Consider the following 19,232-nt stretch of genomic DNA (forward strand, 5'->3'; position numbering starts at 1 on the left):
ATAGAAGTCTTTTCTTATCCATTTCTAATGTGCAGGTGTTTTTATCATTTAATTTGGGCTGTTTTGAGTATGCACCGTACCCAAAACCCTGTTCTGATGAAAGCTTCTATGCAGAAAATTGTTAAAAGTCATTAATTATGCACAGTGCCAATGATCTGCTCCATGTAATGCATCCAGCTTAACCACAGCTGATTTAATCGAGGATCAGAATTTTACTTATATTTTGGGGGGATCTGCTATGTTCTGAATGTATGTTTCCCCTCAAAATTCATATGTTGAAATCCTACTGCCCAGTGTGATGGCATTAGGGTGTGATGAGATCATGAGGGAGGAGCCCCCATGAATGGGATTAGTGCCCTTATAAAAGGGGCCTGAGACATCCCTGGCCCATTCTGCCATGTGAGGACACAGTGAGAAGCTAGCTGTCTGAAACTGTGAAGAGGGTCTTCTCCAGACTCTGACCGTGCTGGCATCCTGGTCTTGGACTTCCAGCCTCCAGAACTATGAGAAGCAAATTTCCATTGTTTATAGCCTCCCAGTGTATGACCCTTGACCCCATCACTCTATACAGGTTGAAACTGCAACTTTTATGAAATGCCCTTTAATATTTCAACAATAATTTTCTGCTGCGTTTGTTTTAAGAAATAAGCTAACTCTGCCTACTTCAAGACTTCACAAGATTTAAAAATACTGTACTATTGGGCCAGTTAACAGAGATGCAAAAAGTACTTTTTGTAGAGATTTATCTTTAAATTAAAAAAAAAAAAAGGTAAATGAACTACAGTCCACGTAACGCTAAATTCCCGTTCTATCTGATAAAGGAAACTGAAGAAAGGTTTTCAAGAACAGGAGTGGAAAGATGCTTTTAAGGAATAAATGAAACATTAAAATCAGGGTTGATCCATTTGAAAAAAAAGTGGAACAAAACAATCACCACTGTTTCCTCTTTGATTCAACGTCTAGATCCTGACAACGTCCACAGACAAGTGGGAGGCGAGGAGTGTCATTTAGGAAAACATCAACATCTTCCCCACTTATACCATAGTTTAAGTGTTTACACAGTTTCCCTCAATTACAAACATTTAGTCTTTTACTAAGTTTTACTGCTTAAGAATGTAACATTATCAAAGCAACTCACCTTTCCTGAGAGTCCCCCAGCCAAAATTTCTAATGGTATTTATTGCGTGGGAAATTTGCCATTTCATTAATGAAATCAGCTACACAGAAATTCTTAAAGTTGTACAACAGTTAGCATGGTAACCTTGTCCTATTACAAAGTGTCAGTTCTTCAATTTACTTCCCTTGGAATTTAGTGACAGTTTTGAAGGAAAAAAAAAGGAACAAAACACAGTAATTTAGCAAGATAAGTTACACATTAAGGTTTAAGACATTAGGGAAAAGTTTATCGCTCAAGTCGTTCATTGAATGTTATAGGAAATAATTTACATTTGACCTCCCTCCAATCCAAGAAAATTACACTGTTCAGAAATAATAAAACAAAAGTTGGTCACAGCATGAGTTATATTTTTAAATGTTTGTGCTTTATTCTAAATCAATTTGTTTTAAAATCCACGGCTTGGAAGCTAAAATGCCCCCAAAGGAAACCAGTGGTGTGGAGTCAGAGAAAAGTGGGTTGGAAGGGAATAGGACAGAACTGCCCTCCCAGTGACACAGGGAATCTGCACAAGCCCAAAGCATGTCCCAGCAGGGCCTCAGGGCAACAGCCCACCCCATTCAACTCACTGTGGTCAAATCTCCTCATGAATAAAACTGAAGTAGAGGACTTCCCTGGTGGCACAGTGGTTAGGAATCTGCCTGCCAATGCAGGGGACACAGGTTCAAGCCCTGGTCCAGGAAGATCCCACATGCCGCGGAGCAATGAAGCCCGTGAGCCACAACTACTGAGCCTGCACTCTACAGCCCGCGAGCCACAACTACTGAGCCCGCGTGCTGCAACTACTGAAGCTCGCGCACCTAGAGCCTGTGCTCCACAACGAGAAGCCACCGCAATAAGAAGGCTGCTCAATGCAACAAAGAGTAGCCCCCACTCACTGCAACTAGAGAAAGCCTACGTGCAGCAGTGAAGACCTAATGCAGCCCAAAATAAAAATTAGTTAATTAAAAAAAAACTGCACTCAAGTTCCAAGTCTCAAGTGGAGCAGAGTTCTCTGCACACTGTGGAGGGGGGTAAAGGACTGCAAGTCTGAAAACTGGTTTCCTGCTACACTGCTCTCCTGCAAACCTTCTAAAAGCACCAGGACACAGACAACCTGTGCTGGAGCCTCGGTGGTTTCTTCTACAATGAGAAGGTTTGTGTCTCCCTCAGCAGATGCGTTTGTGTCAGAAAGGCACAAACAGTAAGTTACTGGCCACTTAGCACCATCGTGACCCCCTTTATCTCACACATGCTACTTCACCTACTTATTCAAGTTCATGTACCTCATACATTTCTCAATAATACAAGGCCAATAAGATTAATTATAAAGTATTTAGAGATTCAAAAAGAAAATAAAGGATTCCTTAAATATATAACATGCATATTCCTTGTATCAAATGTCTGAATTTAGTCTTTTTATTGAACTCAGAATAAACAATAAATTAGGAATTTGGGATTGACATATATAAAATAGATAAACAACAAGGACCTACTGTATAGCACAGGGAACTCTACTCAATATCTTGTATAAGGGAAAAGAATCTGAAAAAGAATATGTATATATGTATATGTATAACTGAGTCACTGTGCTGTACACCTGATACTAACACAACACTGTATATCAACTAAACTTCACTAAAAATAAATAAATAATAGTGAATACAAATATTTTAAAAGGAATAAACAATACCGTACACGTGAGTCACATTAAATGTACAATTTTAGAAAAACAAAAAAATAAATGTATGATTTTACAAAAAGGTTATTTGAACTTTTAATTACAAATTATCTGACCTTTACACTTGATGTTTCCACAGCTATCTCCTCAACAGAGACTAATCAGAAAACTTCTGTGTTAAAATTTTCCCTTGTCAATTGGGGTTAAGTTTCCATAAAGTATAATAACCCGTCAAGGACAAGCTGCCAGGCACCAAAGTGACTGCGGGAGTGTGGAGAGACTGGACGGTTCACGCGCCCGAACCCGCGGGTATAAACGCTCCTCTCCACGAGGCGTCTCCTCGGGGAAGCGTGAGAAGAGCCAGTATTTATGGAGGTTCAAGTCTTATCTAAACAGCTTTTCAGCCTTTGAAAAACCGCATTAAAGCGGAGAGAACACTATCAAGGGTCTTTTATTTAGAAATTAATACCTTCCCAACTTACTTGAATGGAGTTACATGGACTGAACCACATCTCCCGCCTCTTGTGGTTTAATCCTGACCCTGGGGTGTTAATCACTGGACATAAATGTGACCCAATACACGTCCATTTGATGCTGTTTCTCAAATAAAACCAGACGGGACATAATGTAGACCAGACTGAGTCATCTGTTTCCTCCAGGTCAGTAGGAGAGAAGGGAAAATTCTAGCCCTTTGTCACGTGCCTGTCATTTGATATGTATGAACACACCCGCTGTTTATTACATATTACATATAAATATGTCACACGTGCAGTGTGCATGCGTCCGCACGGTTATAAATGCACACTAGTTATTATACGTGTACACACGTATCACCCACGCGGCGCGCACACGCGTCCGCACGGCTAGAAACGCACGCCAGTTATTATACGTTACGTGTACACACGTATCACCCACGCAGCGTGTGCGCGCGTCTACGCGGCTGTAACCCCGCGTCCTTCCCGCCCTCGCAGCTCCCGCGCGGCTCCCTTTCCGGGGACGGGACGCCCTGGGGTCGCGGCCCCACCCGCTGGGACCCGGAAGTCGCCCCAGGACTTCCCTAGTGAAACCAGCCTTTTCTAAAGAAGCGCTTACATTCTCCCGGTTACTGAGCTTCACTGACACAGCTGCGAAGCAGGAGCCCCGCGCCGGCGCCAGCAGCGCGAACCCGACCCGTCGACGCGGCTCCGCCCCGCCCCGGCCCACCGCCTCCCGGGTCCCCGCGTCTCCCGACGCCAGCGCCGCCGCGGACAACTTCAGGGACGCTGATCCCCGCAAAGCCCGAGGGCACAAGGGTTGGTTCTGTACAAACGCACGTAGTTTCTTTACGGGAAGCAGAGGAGAACCGGGCGGCTGGAAGGACGAGGGACACGTCACAGGACCCGCGAGACGGAACGCGACCACCTACCGGAGCCTGAAGCCGGAGCGCGCGGGTCCGCAGCCGAGGGAGGCGCCTCCAGCCCCGCTCCGCGCCTCGAGGGCAGGAGAGAGACGAGGCGAATGGTAGGAAGCCGCTCCTTCAGAAGGACCGTTCTTCTCGGAAGTTTTCTTTTCCTCCCCAAGCAATAGCAAGAAAGCCATGATGGAAACCATGTGACTGAGCGCCAGCCGAAGTTAGTGTTTCCTCAGTGTTGGGACACATTTCCTTAAGGACGTGCACAGGGAACTTTTCGCCCCCCAGCACCACTCACCAAAAGGTGCCCGAAATGAAGTTTATTCTAGCCTCCCCCGAGCGTAATTCAAGAACACGTTTTTATAGGAAAATGTCCGGCAGCTCGTGCTGCCAGGTGTGAGGCCAGGCGGGGCGGCGCCACGGGCGGGAGCTCGGGGGCGGGGGGGTGGAGCCGGGCGGGGGCGGGGCTGTGGCAGGGGCGGGGCCTGGGCGGGGCGCCTGCGGAAGCATCGGCCCCGCAGGTCCACACGGCCCACGCGGAGAGGTCCGTCTGCTCGGAGCTCTGGCCCCCGAGAGGGTCTCAGGGGGACAGATTGCCAGGGGGACGGTCACTGGTCCAGTACTCAGGGTCCCCACAGGGTCAGGCGGCCGTAATTAAAGTAGAAAGAGTATAGGATGCTGGAGGCGCAGGTCGGGAGTGGGAGTTTGCTGCGCGAGGAGCCTCACGTTTTCAAGATAAAAAGTTCTGGATCACAGACACGGGTTGCACAACAATTTATTCCCGACACGGCTGCACTAACAGTGGTGAATTCTGCTGTGTTTTCTACCACAGTTAAAATTTTTCTTAAAAGAGGCATTATTTATAATCTGACATGATGGTCAGAGTGCCACAGCACAGCAAGTGAAAATTTAGGGTGATTATCCAGAAAATGCAGGTGCAAAATGTATCTGTTCAAAGGACTGAATCAAAGGACAGGAAGGACCCTGCTTCACTTGCTCTGTTCACTTGCGTTTCAAGGGCTTACGGCCGCCTCCTGCCCAGACAGAAAGCAGTGTTTCTGTCAAGCAGTATTCAGGGATCGCATGCCTTCGACATGGGCCCAGTGTTGCTTTTTTTAACAGCAAGTCTTTTACGAGGATAGAGTTTTCCCCAAAGAATCTGCAGATATAAAATAACCATTACATACCCCAGGTTGTCTGCACACACATACACACGCATGCATACATGCACAAACATGCGTTACGTGCACTCACAGTCACGCACATGCACACACGCACACATGCGCCCACAGCTATACATGACAGACGCCTGGTTGCGAGTGCGAGTGCGGATGCCGCACGGTTGTTTTGCTGGACGTTCAGCCCGTACGCAGAGCGGCCCCTCGCCACCCCCCAGCCCCGCCCAGGCCGCTGATGAACAGGCCCTGCCACACCAAGCCTGCAACCTAGAGAGACAGGCAGTCCGTCCTTTGGTCTGTGAGGTGCCGTCCATGAGCCCGGACAAGCCAGACCCGGCCAGGGACTCGAGTACAGCAGGCCCCAGGAGCTACACGCGCAGACAGATGAAGACAGGGTCCGGGGCCAGAGGAACGAGAAAAGGTCCGGCCGGAGCAGCGACACGGGAGGCTGCCCTGGAGGGGGAGGAGCGCAGTGCCCACAGCCAGGGGTGGAGGCCACGGACCAGCCCACGTGGGCCCGCACAGCGTCTGAGCTGCTCTGTGCGCCGCATCCACTCTTGACACAGACGACGCTCCCAACGTCTCTGTCACCTGATGTTTACACCTCCCGTTACAGAGAGGCGGGGACTAGCGGTCACCTGCCCAGGGGCAGCCAGCCGGCAAGCCGCTTCTTAGGGAGCACGTGTAGGGCCTCCTGAACCCCCTTGCTGTCCCGGCCAAGGTGTGTCTCCGCCTCCGAGGCCAGCTGTTTCCTGTCTTCTAACTGCGTTTTCCAACCTTCTCTTGTATTGACCTTGGCTGTGATTTCCTCCCTCTCTGTCTTCTGCCTGTGACGCGATCAGGACGCAGACTTCCAGGCGTCCGTGCAGAGGGACCGGCTCCTCCGGGCCTGGTCTCCATCCAGACTGCTCCTGCGTTCCAGCACCTCAGCACCAGCAGGAGACAGAGCAGGGCGCACAGGCCACACGCAGGCCCGACCTCGGCACCCGGGGCGGGCGGGGGGGGGGGTGCTCTGTGAGGTGGTGCTGGAGCATCAGACGCCCCTGTCGAGGCAGGAAAGGAAAGGGCGGCAGCGGGCGCTCTGACGGCGCGGGAGACGGTAGAGGCGAGGGGAGGACGCGTGTGTGTTGTCCGTCTCCCTCCCAGGCAAGGTCAGTGACCCGGGTGGAATCCCCGGGGGCGGCTCCTCCAGGAGGCAGGCCCTTCCTGGTCCCCAGCAGAAGGGCCGCCCAGCCCCTCGGCCTCAGCAGCTCCTGTCGGCACGTGCCACTCCTGTGTTGTCTTCTACTTCAGTTTTCTTTTGTAAGTGTTCTTATGTAGATGTATAATCTATACAGATTATTAACTTGGTATAAAAACAGATACAATTAGTACTGAGCAGGGGCATCAGGAGGACCCAGCACAACCTCCCGGGGTGAGCATCCTCACAGGCCCAGAGGAAGGGTGGGATTAACGGCCTCAGGATCCCTCTGTCTCCACTGCAGGGTTCTGCATTCAGAGTGAGAACAAAGAAAAGTACAGTCCCTGCATTTTCTTTACTGTTCCTTTCATCTGACTGATATCATTATGGTGGAAGAAAATGGTCTAAAACACGCACGGGTGCCATTCAAGGAGTGAAGAGGTCTCGCAGTCATGGGCCTGTGGTTAGTGCTGGGTGCGGAGGACTCGAGGCCCTCCCTCCCTTCACCCTCCGGAGCCTAAGCTTCCACTCCCGGCCCACCTCCTCTCTCACTCTGGTCCCCCTCCTCTGACCTGGGTGAGCTTCCCCACACCTCGCCTCACGACTAAGACAGGCTCGCGCTTCCTACCAGCACATCCTCGTGCAAAGCCTGAGCTCGTGCCCAGCGGGGCAGCGACCAGAGCCACATCCCGGACTCTGAGCTGCCTTCCTGTCGCTGCATTTCTCTTTGCCCACGAGACCCAGACAAGAGGAATGGAATTGTGCCACTGAATCTTGCCGAGACCCTGCTGGTGGCTTCGGTGGTACTTAGAATCGGGTGGCGACCCCGTCCTTGGCGTTGCCACTGCCCCTCCTGCTGCCCCTAAAGCTCCCCATCACAGAGCTGGCTTTGTTCTGCAGTTACGTCTCAGTTGAGGTCTTTCCTTCCCAGAAAAGCCTTCCTGGACGAGTTTGTCGCTTTTCTTTTTTCCTGATATTGTAAAATTCTCTGCATCACCTTCATCAGTGTCATATTTTTATCTTTCCATTTGCTTATTTCACGTTCCTGGTCCCTCTTGGACCCCCTGGGAGGTCAGTTTCATGAAAATAGTAAGCAGTCTGCCCTATTCAGCCTCATGGCCTGGAAAACATCAGGTAAGATTTTGGAAATAAATATAAAAATGCAAAAACATAGGAATAAGTGAGTGCTCGCCTTGCAACTCTTCCAGTCTTTATCAAAGGCACCTGAATAATGCTGTGTACACCTCACTTTACAAAAAGAGAGCTTCCCTTCCCATTCCTTTCTGCGTGCCACATGAATATTCACACACTGAGCTTCAAAGAAGGCCTGACTTTCCCCTAAAAAAGATGTAAAATCCAATTAAATTTGCACTGATTGCAAGCTACCTCCGGATGAATCATTGCTCTGTGGTGAACTGGGCTGTGAATCTTGAGATTAATAATAGCTGACAGAAATGGTACCAGATCTTCTTTCCAATGCTCTCTCCTTCCCAATTTTTGAAATAATAAGAAGAAATAACTCAAGAAGCAAGTATACTTTGTAAAGAAGCTGTTAATTGAAAAGTAAATGAAGCAATGCCATGCACCCCACCACCAACAGGAACAAAAACCAAATACAAAAAAGAGGAAAAAATGCTGAAAGAAGGCAACATGACAAGTTCCCCATTAATTTGTCAGAAACGAGAACAACATTTTTTCAAATTATGTATCAACAAATTGAGGCTCTTCATGTGTAAATCTGTCTCTGAGGTACTGCAGGCACACAGTGATGCCGTTTTAAACAGGATAACCCTAAGCTCAACACCACACGGAAGGAACGCGCCCCTCCCTGGGACTGCCTGTGACTTAGGGCGCGGAGAACGTGTCTCTTAGTGACTGGTGAGCTCTCTCAGGTGGCCCGGGGATGCCAGACACACTCAGGCCAGCTTCACAGATTTCTTATGGTGAAAATGGTAACAAGGAAAAACACCCTCAGGAGTTGTGGAGACTGTGCGCCAACGCAGCTACCCATCACAGCTCCAGTGACCTGGAAGGCAAAGGCTGTTGTGTAATTCCTGGTGATTAACTAAAATCTTAACCCTGGGAGATTTAATTTAATGGGTTTGTATCATAAAGTCAACATCAGAAAGCACGCTAAGCTAATTAAGTCAGGGATTCTCAGGATGAAATTCCAGGAAACGTCAGAAATCCTTTCATCCAACGCTGTCATAAATAAAGAACTAAAATAATCTCAACAGCTGAGGAGATTATGAATGAAGACATTCTAAATTTTATGCTTGTAGTTATATTTGGGAAGAATCTTCTTTAATTCTTACTCCACCAAAGATGTCTTTAAATGCACAGTCTTTAGCCATTAGCCCCCTCAAAACCGTACTGGAAGAGACAGAGTACGGGGAGATACAGCGACGATTTGCTGCTTGAGAACCATCTCCAACTGTCTGGCTGGGATGGGTCTTCCCAGGATGCACCCTCTGGACCGTCTCACCCAGAAGGTGCCTGTGATGCCTTCTTGATGTGCTCATGTGTTCGTCCCATGTGCTCTTTTCCAGTCTCCCTCTGCATTCTTCTGTTTCAGTGACTGCAGATTCTACCACAAATAAAAGTATGTCTAATTTTGTTCCACCCTGTGTATCCCAAACCAAATCACCCATAAAGCTCTTTTATGACCTAATCTATATTGACATACGTGAAACTAACGTCTTCAGAATACCTCCTGGGAAACTTTCATCAATAAAATATATTATTGTAGGTGTAATTTTTTCTGAAACCTCTTAAATTATTTTGAATAGAATCACCAAGTGTTAACAGCTGAAAATTATCTAGTTTAAGCTCTTTTACAGTTGGTAAAGGGAGCCACAGGGCCACACCACTAGGAAGTCGCTGACCTGGCCGCGAGGGCTGTGCTCTCCAATTCCAGGCTGAGGCTCTCCTACTGGTACCAAAATAAAAAATAAAAAATCCCTTATGAGTCATCCTGAGAAATGGTTGAAAGAGCAAGACATCTGAAATCAAAAGGCCTGAGGCTAATTGTACTACTTTTTAACCAGACTTCCTTGGGAATATAGATTCCCCTTTTAGAAAAAAAGCTGTTTTAATTTATCTGCCTATCTCATAGAATTGTTGAGAGGTCAAATAAGCTAACAATACAGAAAAGAACTCTAGGCACATGGAGATCTAAGCTCACTAATTAACATTGTTCTGGTGGCTGTCTTACTTTCTTGACCTCCGTTTGGAGATCTAAGGTGATTTTGGTAATTTGTATTATCAGTGTTTAGTTTTTATGCTTTGCTAATGGAGTTTGGCCAGTGCTTCTAGACAGGAACAAAAAGAGAACTGGATGATTTGAAATTTTGGAAGCTATATTCATTCACTTTGGAAAACAGCATACTTCCTAGTATAACAATATAAAAACTTGAACTAATGGATGATCTTAATGTGTTCAAAGAGGAAGCAGCCTCACAGTCTAGCAACAGGAAAATTGGGATTTCTAGTGAAGAGTTGATGTGCTTCTCTCTCCCCTAAGACGGTCATGTGCTTAACACCAAGAACCCTCTCTTACTTCATCTGAATTAAAACACAGAACCTAATGCAATGGCTAGAGTAATTGTAGAAATATTGTTTTTTTGAAATGAAATGTTATATATGTTACCAAACAGAATCGGAGTTATCATTGTTGTTATCATTTTTTCCTCCAAACATTCCTTTCTCAACCTCTGCATCTCTAATTTTATTCTGACGTCCCGAGTCCAATCGATTTGATCTAGATACTGAAATATATTGAATGAATACTAAATACATTCAAAGAATATTCTTTTCTTCCAGCATATACTTCTTTTTACACATCTTTAAGACTTGCTTGAATTATTCTTAATTTTTAGAGCACTTTGGTGCATATTTTATGAGAACTGGAACTCACCAAACTGGAGCAGTGAATTTCATCTCATCTGAAACAGACAGACTCTATCTTGGAGGGCGTCTCCCACGCATGCACAGTGAGTCTGGTCCGCCACAACCTCTGCACCTTCAAGTCAGCATTGCTTAGACATGGGTCACTCCCTCACCACAGCTGCAAACGAGGAGAAAAGGGGTCTCCAGCATTGAGAAAACAGCTGTTGACCGGGCTCAGTAGCTATAGGATCTAGGACAGCAGAAGGATGCTTCTCTAGAGCATGGTGGTTAGAACTGCATAAGTTATATCTTTCTCCATAAAAGAAAAATGAAAAATATTTGACTATAGTTTGGATTTGGGTAGTAAATGCCTATTTCTCTAATGAAATAGACACTTTATTATTGATTATCTTGGAAACTCCAGAACAGAAACAATCACCTAACAGAAGTACATGTGTCCTGAGAAGCAAGTCACTGCTCAGATCAGACAAGGCCACTAAGGGCCAGATGTTGAAGAAACATAATGCAGTGCAACAGGACATGCATGCACTAGAGAAAGAATGCGGCATGTTTCAGCGCATGTCTGTTTGCAGCACCACCTGCGGGCCATAAATAGTTACTGAAACTGTTTCTTGGAGCCGACAATTGCCTGGTGACATCCTTGTAGAGCCTCTTACTCACCACATAAGCAGAGAAATATTTTTGAGAAAGTGAGGTACAGACATATGACTGAAGTTTCAAATCACTGAAACCCTTTCATAGTCAGATGTCAACCTGCCTAGAACTTGCATTCTACAACCAACCCCTGCTAATCATCCCAAGATTGGTCTAAACGTTCCTTTTAATCAGGGTGCACCATGCAATTTGATTAACATAAATAATAAGAGCAAGAGATGTTCCTGTCAGGATTCAGTAGTACACCAGGATGGAAAAACACAAGTAGTCCTTCATTCCATCATCAAAAAGCAGCCTGGATTGGCTGAGGAGGGAAGACACAGCTTTTCATGTTCTGTAAATCGGAACTTACACAGCTGTGTCATTATCGTCTCGATAAATGCAGTTGTCTCTCTTCTTTAACATGCCCCAACACCAAGTGCCATGCGCCACAAATGGAGTTTGAAACATCAGGTGAACTAAAATAAACTTGCTACGAAGAATTTTCCTAAATGTTACAATTCTCCATGAAGTGATTTACGAACCCTGTGGTGAAATATAGCCAAGGGTCATTGTATTAATGTCTCTCTCTGAGTTCTTACAAATTCATAATTAATCAAAAGGAGGAAATTTAAAAAGTGGATTAAGCCTCCTAAAAAATTAGTTCAACCACCTCATTAAAAAAACTAATCAGAACAGAAGACTCTAATTGAATTAAACAGCGGCTGCACAAAGCACCAAGGTGTTAGTTACCTTGATCTCGATATGCCGTCACCTAGTTCTTCTCTCATCCTGTCTCTAATCCATCTTACACGCTATTCTTAAATTTTCCAAAGCTCAGAAATGTTCACGCTCCTCCAATCCCTCCAGACTTTACCAAGGCCCCTTTCCTGGCATTCAAGCCCCTCAAGTTTAGATGCAGCCTGGTTTTACTCTTCCCCCTGGATACTGGCTTTTCCTTGAGTAAACACCAAACCAATGGAATGCTCCGTTATATCCCCAGATGTATCCTGAATGGCCTTGCCTTCCAGTTTTCTGGAACCTGGAGCATAGTACATACAAGTAAGCGTGACCGAACGCAAGGAAACCCGTGCTCTCCCAGCCGCCTAAAGTTTAAGCATCACCTTCACCATGAAGCTGCGTCTAATACCCCCCAACCTTACCTGATCCCCTCTGAAGGAGAAGACACCTTCTGCTCACGGTAACCTGGGAACTTTATTATAAGTCATTCCGAGACAAGGATCATATCAGATTTGTTTTATGTCCTTTTAGTACCTTTCCGTTTCAGATACTTGTGAAAATTCAGGGACTAAAGGATGAACTCAAAGTCAGGGACTGAGTCACCTTGCTGCAGGAAAGGATTTTGGGGTGTGTTTTTACGATAACCTCTCAAGTCACAGCAAGCAAAGGTGAAGGAGTTAAAGAATCTGTTGTGTTCGTGGGATTCTCCAGATAATCAGAATACATACATATTTGTTATGAGGAATCAGCTCGCATGATTACGGAGGCTGAGAGCTCCAAAGATCTGTCATCTGCAAACTGGAGACCCAGGAAGGCCAATGACACAATTAGGTCTGAGTCCAAAGTCTCGTGAACCAGGGACCCAGTGGTGAAATAAACTCCCAGTCCAAGGGCAGAGATGAGTGGGATGTCCCAGCTGGGCAACTTCTCCCTCCCTCTGCCTTTTGTTCCATTCAGGCCCCCAGTGGATTGGATGATGCCCGGCCTCACTGGGGAGGACCACCCACCAAATCAAATGCCAATCTCACCCCAAAACAGCCTCACAGACACAACAGGAGAAAGGGTTAATCTGGGCATCCTGTGGCCAGTCGAGCTGATACATAAAATTAACCACCACACTTATTCTTGAGAAAAATACAGCACGGCTTGGGGGGGACCATCAGCTAATGTATGGTATGTGGGGTACATTTTAAATCATCACACTCAATGACGTATGTGAGCAAACGGCTTTGGACACAGGAAAAATGGAAGAACAACAAAACCTATTCACTCTTCTCTGTCAAAATCTTTGCTCCCTTACAAAACGGTATATATAAACATAAGTATATATTGAGCGGTTACCATTGTATTTCTCTGCAGAAAAAAAATCAGAGAATGTCCACCAGGTATAGGGGAAACATACTTGGGCCTGCAAGTGAGAAGGGTAATTATTTGCTGTCCTGTAGGATAAGGACAGGACGAACTGTGAGGCGGAGAGCACACCCTCACTCCTGTACCTGCACAGACAGGTACCCACACCTCCAGGGGACACAGACAGAGGTGCTGGAAAGACAGGTTATTTTCATCATCATTATCTTGAACTATAAATGTCAATCCTGAGACATACATGCTCATGACAGCTTCGTATTTGCTTAAAAACTTTCTGTGAAATGCCACCCTACTAATGAACTCTGCTTCATGGAATTTTTGTTGCTTTAATCTCACTTTCAGTGATAATTACCTCTCAATTCTCACTACAAATCGAAGAGGTATTTCAGAGAAGGGGCTGAACGCTGAAGACCCAGCACTATCACAGTAAAGGTAGAGCGAAAAAGGATAAGCTTACATTTACTGAACTTAAAAAAAAACTTGCCCAAATTAACCCATTAGAATTTAAACACAGTCGACACATTACAGTAAACTAACAAAAATTGAAAACAAAAAAAAATGATGAACAGTGAAGATTTTATCAGATGAAAAACCTTCATCACCATATATGCTCTGAACAAATTTGTGTCCCAAAGTAGAAAGCAAAAAAAGTCAGGAAAATGCATGCGCTCATTTCTACAAAAGTAGATTCTGGAATAGATTAAAACACAGTAGCAGGATGGACGGGAAACTCCCCGAGAACAGGGCCTCTGCACTTTGGTGGCAATAGAGAATCACTGTTAGAGGCACAGAATGCAAAGCCAGACAGGCATTGCTCGAAGCCCTGCTAGGTCACTATATTGACGTGACTTTTGCCAAAGCCAAGGAACCTTTCTGTGGTCAGTTTACTCATCTGCGAAATACAAATCAGAACAGGTCCAGCTCTGCGAGGTTATTATAAGAACTCTAATCTGCCCAAGCGCTTAGAGCAACGCTTGCGGGGAATGAGTGTTAAGGAAGCCTTGGCTTTTATTATTATTCATGGAATTGTCTAGCATCAAGCCCTCCAAATAAACAGAGCACAAAAATACTTGTTGACATTGTTTATAGAAAGATTGAAAAGATATTGTTGGCAAATTAATGATATGACGCTAAATTTACACAAAATATAATACAGCTGTTAGCATTGCAACGGAGTCATAAAAATATTTGTTGAGCATTAATTATGTGCAGGGCATACATGAAGCAGTACATACATATATGACTATAAAATAAAGAAAATGATTCACAAGTCACCATACCCTTTGTTTATCACAAATTAGCTACTGCTGGAAAAATGTGAAATAAAACTAAATCATTTTCAGAGGCAAAAACCATGTTTTATCAAAAAGAACTGGAACAAGCAATCAGCTGTTTTAAACAATAAAAACAATAATGGTAAGTAATGCATCTAAACTACTGACTATATGTCAAGTGTAAACCTACAATTTACAATCACCCTATGCACTAAGACCCACAAAACCTAGGGCATTAAAGAAGCAACTTGACCAAAGATTCAAACCCAAATACTCAGACTTCAAAGTCTATTTTTTCCCCCACTCTCTTCCTAATAGAGGTCAGAAAAATAGAGAGAACCCTGGAAACTTGAATAAGTAAAAATTCAATCAGAAATAGAAACCAAACATATTTTGGCATGAATATTACATGCTGAAAATACTGGCAAAAAAAAAAAAAACCACGGTCAGGAATGCACCAACGTTTAGGTGAGTAGATGGGGAGAAATGAGATAAAACGACATAAAAAGTTGAAAGAACAACCAACACACTGATGACTTTAATAGTCACGCAAACTAATTAAGGGTAAATAAAAGATGAATGATCTCAGGACAAAGTTAGAAAAAAAAACTCAGTGAATTAGTGAAAATAACACGTAGGGAAAAAAGATAAAAGGAGAGGAAATAAACTAAAACTTTGTAATACAATTCTTGGTTTTAAATATCTTCGAGATTACAAAAACCAGAATGGTGCCTATTTGTTTTGTTTTCATTAAAAATTCTGTGATATGAAAATTCAATTCTTCTGGTGGAGGGAGGGAGCATTGACTAAGATTCATGACAAAATCCACCTCAAGGAAATACAAGTCAAGTGTCTGGTTACCTACATTTCAAATTTCTATAAGTAAATATGACAGTCAGAGCAAGATGTTTTTGGGAAGGGAACAAACTGATTGCACAGCAAGTTGTTACGTTGGCAGATATATTCACGCCTCCATCACTATGTACATACGTACTCATACACACTCAGCTTCACTACATTCAAACACATATTCAGCTGCTCATGAAGAAAGGAGTAGGAAAGGGGCCCTTGGATTCACCACCACCACCATCATCACTGTCACCTATCAAAGGTCTTGCTCACTGTGACTGGACGCGTTACACTCTGCAGTAGAAAACGGCATTCTCAGAGCTGTGAGCAGCCTGTCACCATTTACTCAACACAAATCCATCCAGGCAAATAATGCCGAGGATAGTTAACTCACGGCACTTTAGTCCATGAGGCAGAGTGGCCAAGGTCGGTGCTCTTTACCTGAGACAGGTATGCTCAGCTCAGGTCTCTCGTTTACCAGGATGACAGTGAAAAACACACACCTTCAACAAGAACAGGTGTGTGGCCCTGAACTTCATTTCACAAAAATAGTGCCAGCTTAGCGTTTCCTGTTCTAACTGAAAACAAAGGTCAGAAATGCCATGCCCTCTCCTGCTCTGTATGCCATTAATAATTTCAGGTTGCCTCTCTGAATACTCTACAAATAAACTCTAATTTACGTGAAATGCTGGGCAATACTTCACGCTCCAGAGATGACTACCAATTACAGAAGAAAAGACACAGACACAGCCTCAAAGTTACACTGAGCATAATTCCACCTATTTTGTAGATTCATGAGATAATCTTTAAAACGTCATTGCATCAAGGACATCACTAATGAATACTGATTGTCATTGAGCTGGATACATACAAAATTCTGGTGAAAAAGGGAAAAGAAACTAGGAATATAATAAAAATGAAAAAAACAGCAACCTAATTTGTTTTTCTCAACAAACATGACTGTGCATCTTCCCTGTGCAGGGATGGAAGATTGCAAAGGTGAGTAGGACACACTTGGACCAGAGGTTTGCAACCTTGTGAGAAAGAAGGAAGGGGTAAAGCTACTGTCACTAAGTGGATTAATCTGGGTTCTCCAGAGAACAGAACCTACAGATGGGGGGTGTGTGTGTGTGTGTGTACACAGAGAGACAGAGAGAGAGATTTATCTTAAGGAATTGGATCACGTGACTGTGGAAGCTGGCAAGTCTCCAATCTGCAGGGTAGACCAGCAGGCCAGAGACCCAGGGAAGACGTGATGATTCAGTTTGAGTCCACAGGCCAGGGAGGCCCGTCTTCTACTAAGACCTTCCACTGACCAGTCAGACACACCCACAGTAGGGAGGGCAATCTGCTTTCCTCAAAGTCTACTGACTTAAATGTCAATATCATCTAAAAAACACCTTTGCAGAAACATCAAGAATAACGTTTGACCAATTACCTGGGTACTTTGGTCTCGACATATAAAATTAACAATCACACTGAGGCCCTGCTATGCATGAGCCCTGTGATGTGTGAAATACGTATCGATTTAATCTGTGTTACGTTGAAAATAAGTGAGGAATATTTAAGAGATTTGGCTCATACCATTTTCCTCATGTTGAGTTTTAGAAATAAATTTTAAAAATCAGACATTAGTGGGGAGGCAATGCAACGTTCTTTCTAAGTTGAAAAGACTTGCAAAGACATGTTTTGTCAGATCAGCTACGAAAAACAGAGGAGAAAATGAACTCTCAGCAAGGTCCTATTTTTAACAGGTCTTAGCACTCACTGAAATAAACTGGGAGCTATTCATAGCACTGCTTCATGAATCTGAGCTCAAATAGTCATCCAAAAGCACAATACGAAGACCAATAGTTTACAGAAAAGGAAACCCGGGCCTGTACGTACCAGACCTGAATCCTACCTGGCTTACAGAACTGCAAGGAGGAACGCCTGCCTGCAAGGTAAAGGAGCAAGATAAACGACGCCTCATTTTTCAGAAAATATAGTAAATACTAAAAAAGAAACCCAATTGCATTGAAATAGTAATATAAGTCCCTACAAACTATGACTCAAAAAAAAAAGATAATAGAATTGTGAAATCATAGTATATGAATGAACATTGCCAGCCCAAACCAACCCAAAATCAGACCTGCCAAGATAAACGCGATAAACACGGGCAGTGTGCCAATGGCGCTTTCGAACACTCATCTGCACTCTCCTATCTGGTTCCGGGACAGTCTGCAGACAGACGTCCAGACAGCATGTGCTGCGGCACCTGCCTTGGGTCTCTTTGCTTCCTGAGGCACAGAAGGCCGAGGAAGCACCGACGGGTAAGGTGGAAGGGCTTCCTAATTGGGCGCTGGATGACTTCTTCATCCATCTGTACTTAAGTCCCTGATCCACTCACCTACCTTTCCTACCAACCTGTTTAGCTTCAATCTCCCACAACTGTGGGAGGTGCTGTGATGAACCTGCACCCTTGACCGCTGCCCTCTTCCGGCCTGAGCACCGCCAGCCCAGGGTTCAGGGAGCCCCGGGGGTGCCTCTGCCCGCCTGCCCACGGAGCCTGTCCTTGGAACCGCGCCCCCAGCTACGTGAGAGCCCTGGGACTCGTCCCCATGCCCCTCGCTCTTGTGGACCCACGCCCCACCTGGCTCACCTGCGGGTTATGGCTCAACGTCTGACCATGGAGGCCAGCTCTGCACATCCTCTAGTCAGACTCAGTCACCAGTGTCACCCCTACCCTGTCCCTGTCCCTCTGCACCTCAGACCCCACCAACACCTCCTCAGAGGCTCACGTCTGTTTCTGAGTGTCCCCTGGACTGGAGCCTGCTGACCAGAGCCTCAGGGAGGGGCAAGGAGGCAAGCGGAGCCGGTGTTGGTGTGCACCTGCCTGCCACCCTCCGACTCCCTCAAAGCCAACTACAAAGGATTTTTTTGAAACCAGCAGAGACTATGTCCTTCCTCCTAGAGTCTGATGGAAAATCCAGAGGTGACCTTGGTCCTACTCAACTGTATTTGATTCCAGCAAGTCACTGGAATCTCCTGAGTCTCTGCCTCATGCATCCGAGGAGATGACGGGCATCCCAGGCTCAGGAGGTAAGTGGGAGCCACGTGACCCCAGCAAACGTCCTGGGAGGTGATGACTCCGTGTAGCACACGAGTGTGATCAACGTGAGCCGTGATGGCTCTCTTCCAAGCCGATCGGGCGCACTAATCACAGTCATCCACTAAAGCAATATCATTAGCACCGACACAGGTATCCTTTACCCCAGGCTTTTCATTTACCAGTATAACAATTACAAACACAGACTCAAAAACAGGAACAGCATTGAAAATTGTTTCAGGAAGACAGTGGGTCAGGATGCAGGAATGACAAGTGGCCCCATTGCGGATCGGTGTTGCTGCCCTTGGAAAACACCAGCATGGTCCTTCTCACAACCACAGCTTTCCATCCGGCGGGCAGTCTGAGCCTGTGGTGGACAGTGGCGTATGGACTTCTTACTGGGGGAAGACTTTGCCTCGTACTGTCAGTCATGCTGGAAAGTCTTAAATACAGTACTTACTGCTGATAGTATTGTTGTAAACGGCTTTGCCCAGCAAACAACAGTGAATAGAAATTTCCTTCAAAAAGGAAACAGCCCTAAAGGGGGAGAAAAAGGCCAGCTGTGTTTCTGAAGTGGAGTCTGCAGAGAACAGGACCCAAGCAACCCCAGAGAGGTAAGCTTTAGCTAAGACAGTAGGTCAGCTACTTCTCCAGTTGTCCTATTCTTACTCAAGCCAGCAGCTAACATTCTGGAAACTGACAGTCCTGACGACACAGAAAAACAGTTTCCATGATGCTCTTTTAGTAAAGTAGATTTTCCTTCTCCTCCTCCTAACACTGTTCCTGTT

At 45.4% G+C, this 19,232-nt stretch overlaps 1 protein-coding gene across 6 annotated transcripts in view; it reads right to left on the reverse strand.

Annotated features, from left to right (window-relative positions):
• Positions 1-19,232, reverse strand: part of SNTG1 (syntrophin gamma 1) — a 462,794-nt gene that overhangs the window by 415,207 nt on the left and 28,355 nt on the right. For 4 of the 6 annotated variants that reach the window (XM_079902224.1, XM_079902221.1, XM_079902227.1 and 1 more), the window contains exon 1: positions 4,240-4,631. The exons of the other annotated variants lie outside the window; for them this stretch is intronic. The gene's annotated coding sequence lies outside the window, so the exon portion shown is untranslated. Of the gene's footprint in view, positions 1-4,239; positions 4,632-19,232 lie in introns of those variants that run through there. 6 annotated transcript variants of the gene reach the window in all.

The sequence above is a fragment of the Stenella coeruleoalba genome (assembly GCF_951394435.1).
Source record: "Stenella coeruleoalba genome assembly, chromosome: 17".
In the NCBI taxonomy this organism is placed as follows: Eukaryota; Metazoa; Chordata; class Mammalia; order Artiodactyla; family Delphinidae; genus Stenella; species Stenella coeruleoalba.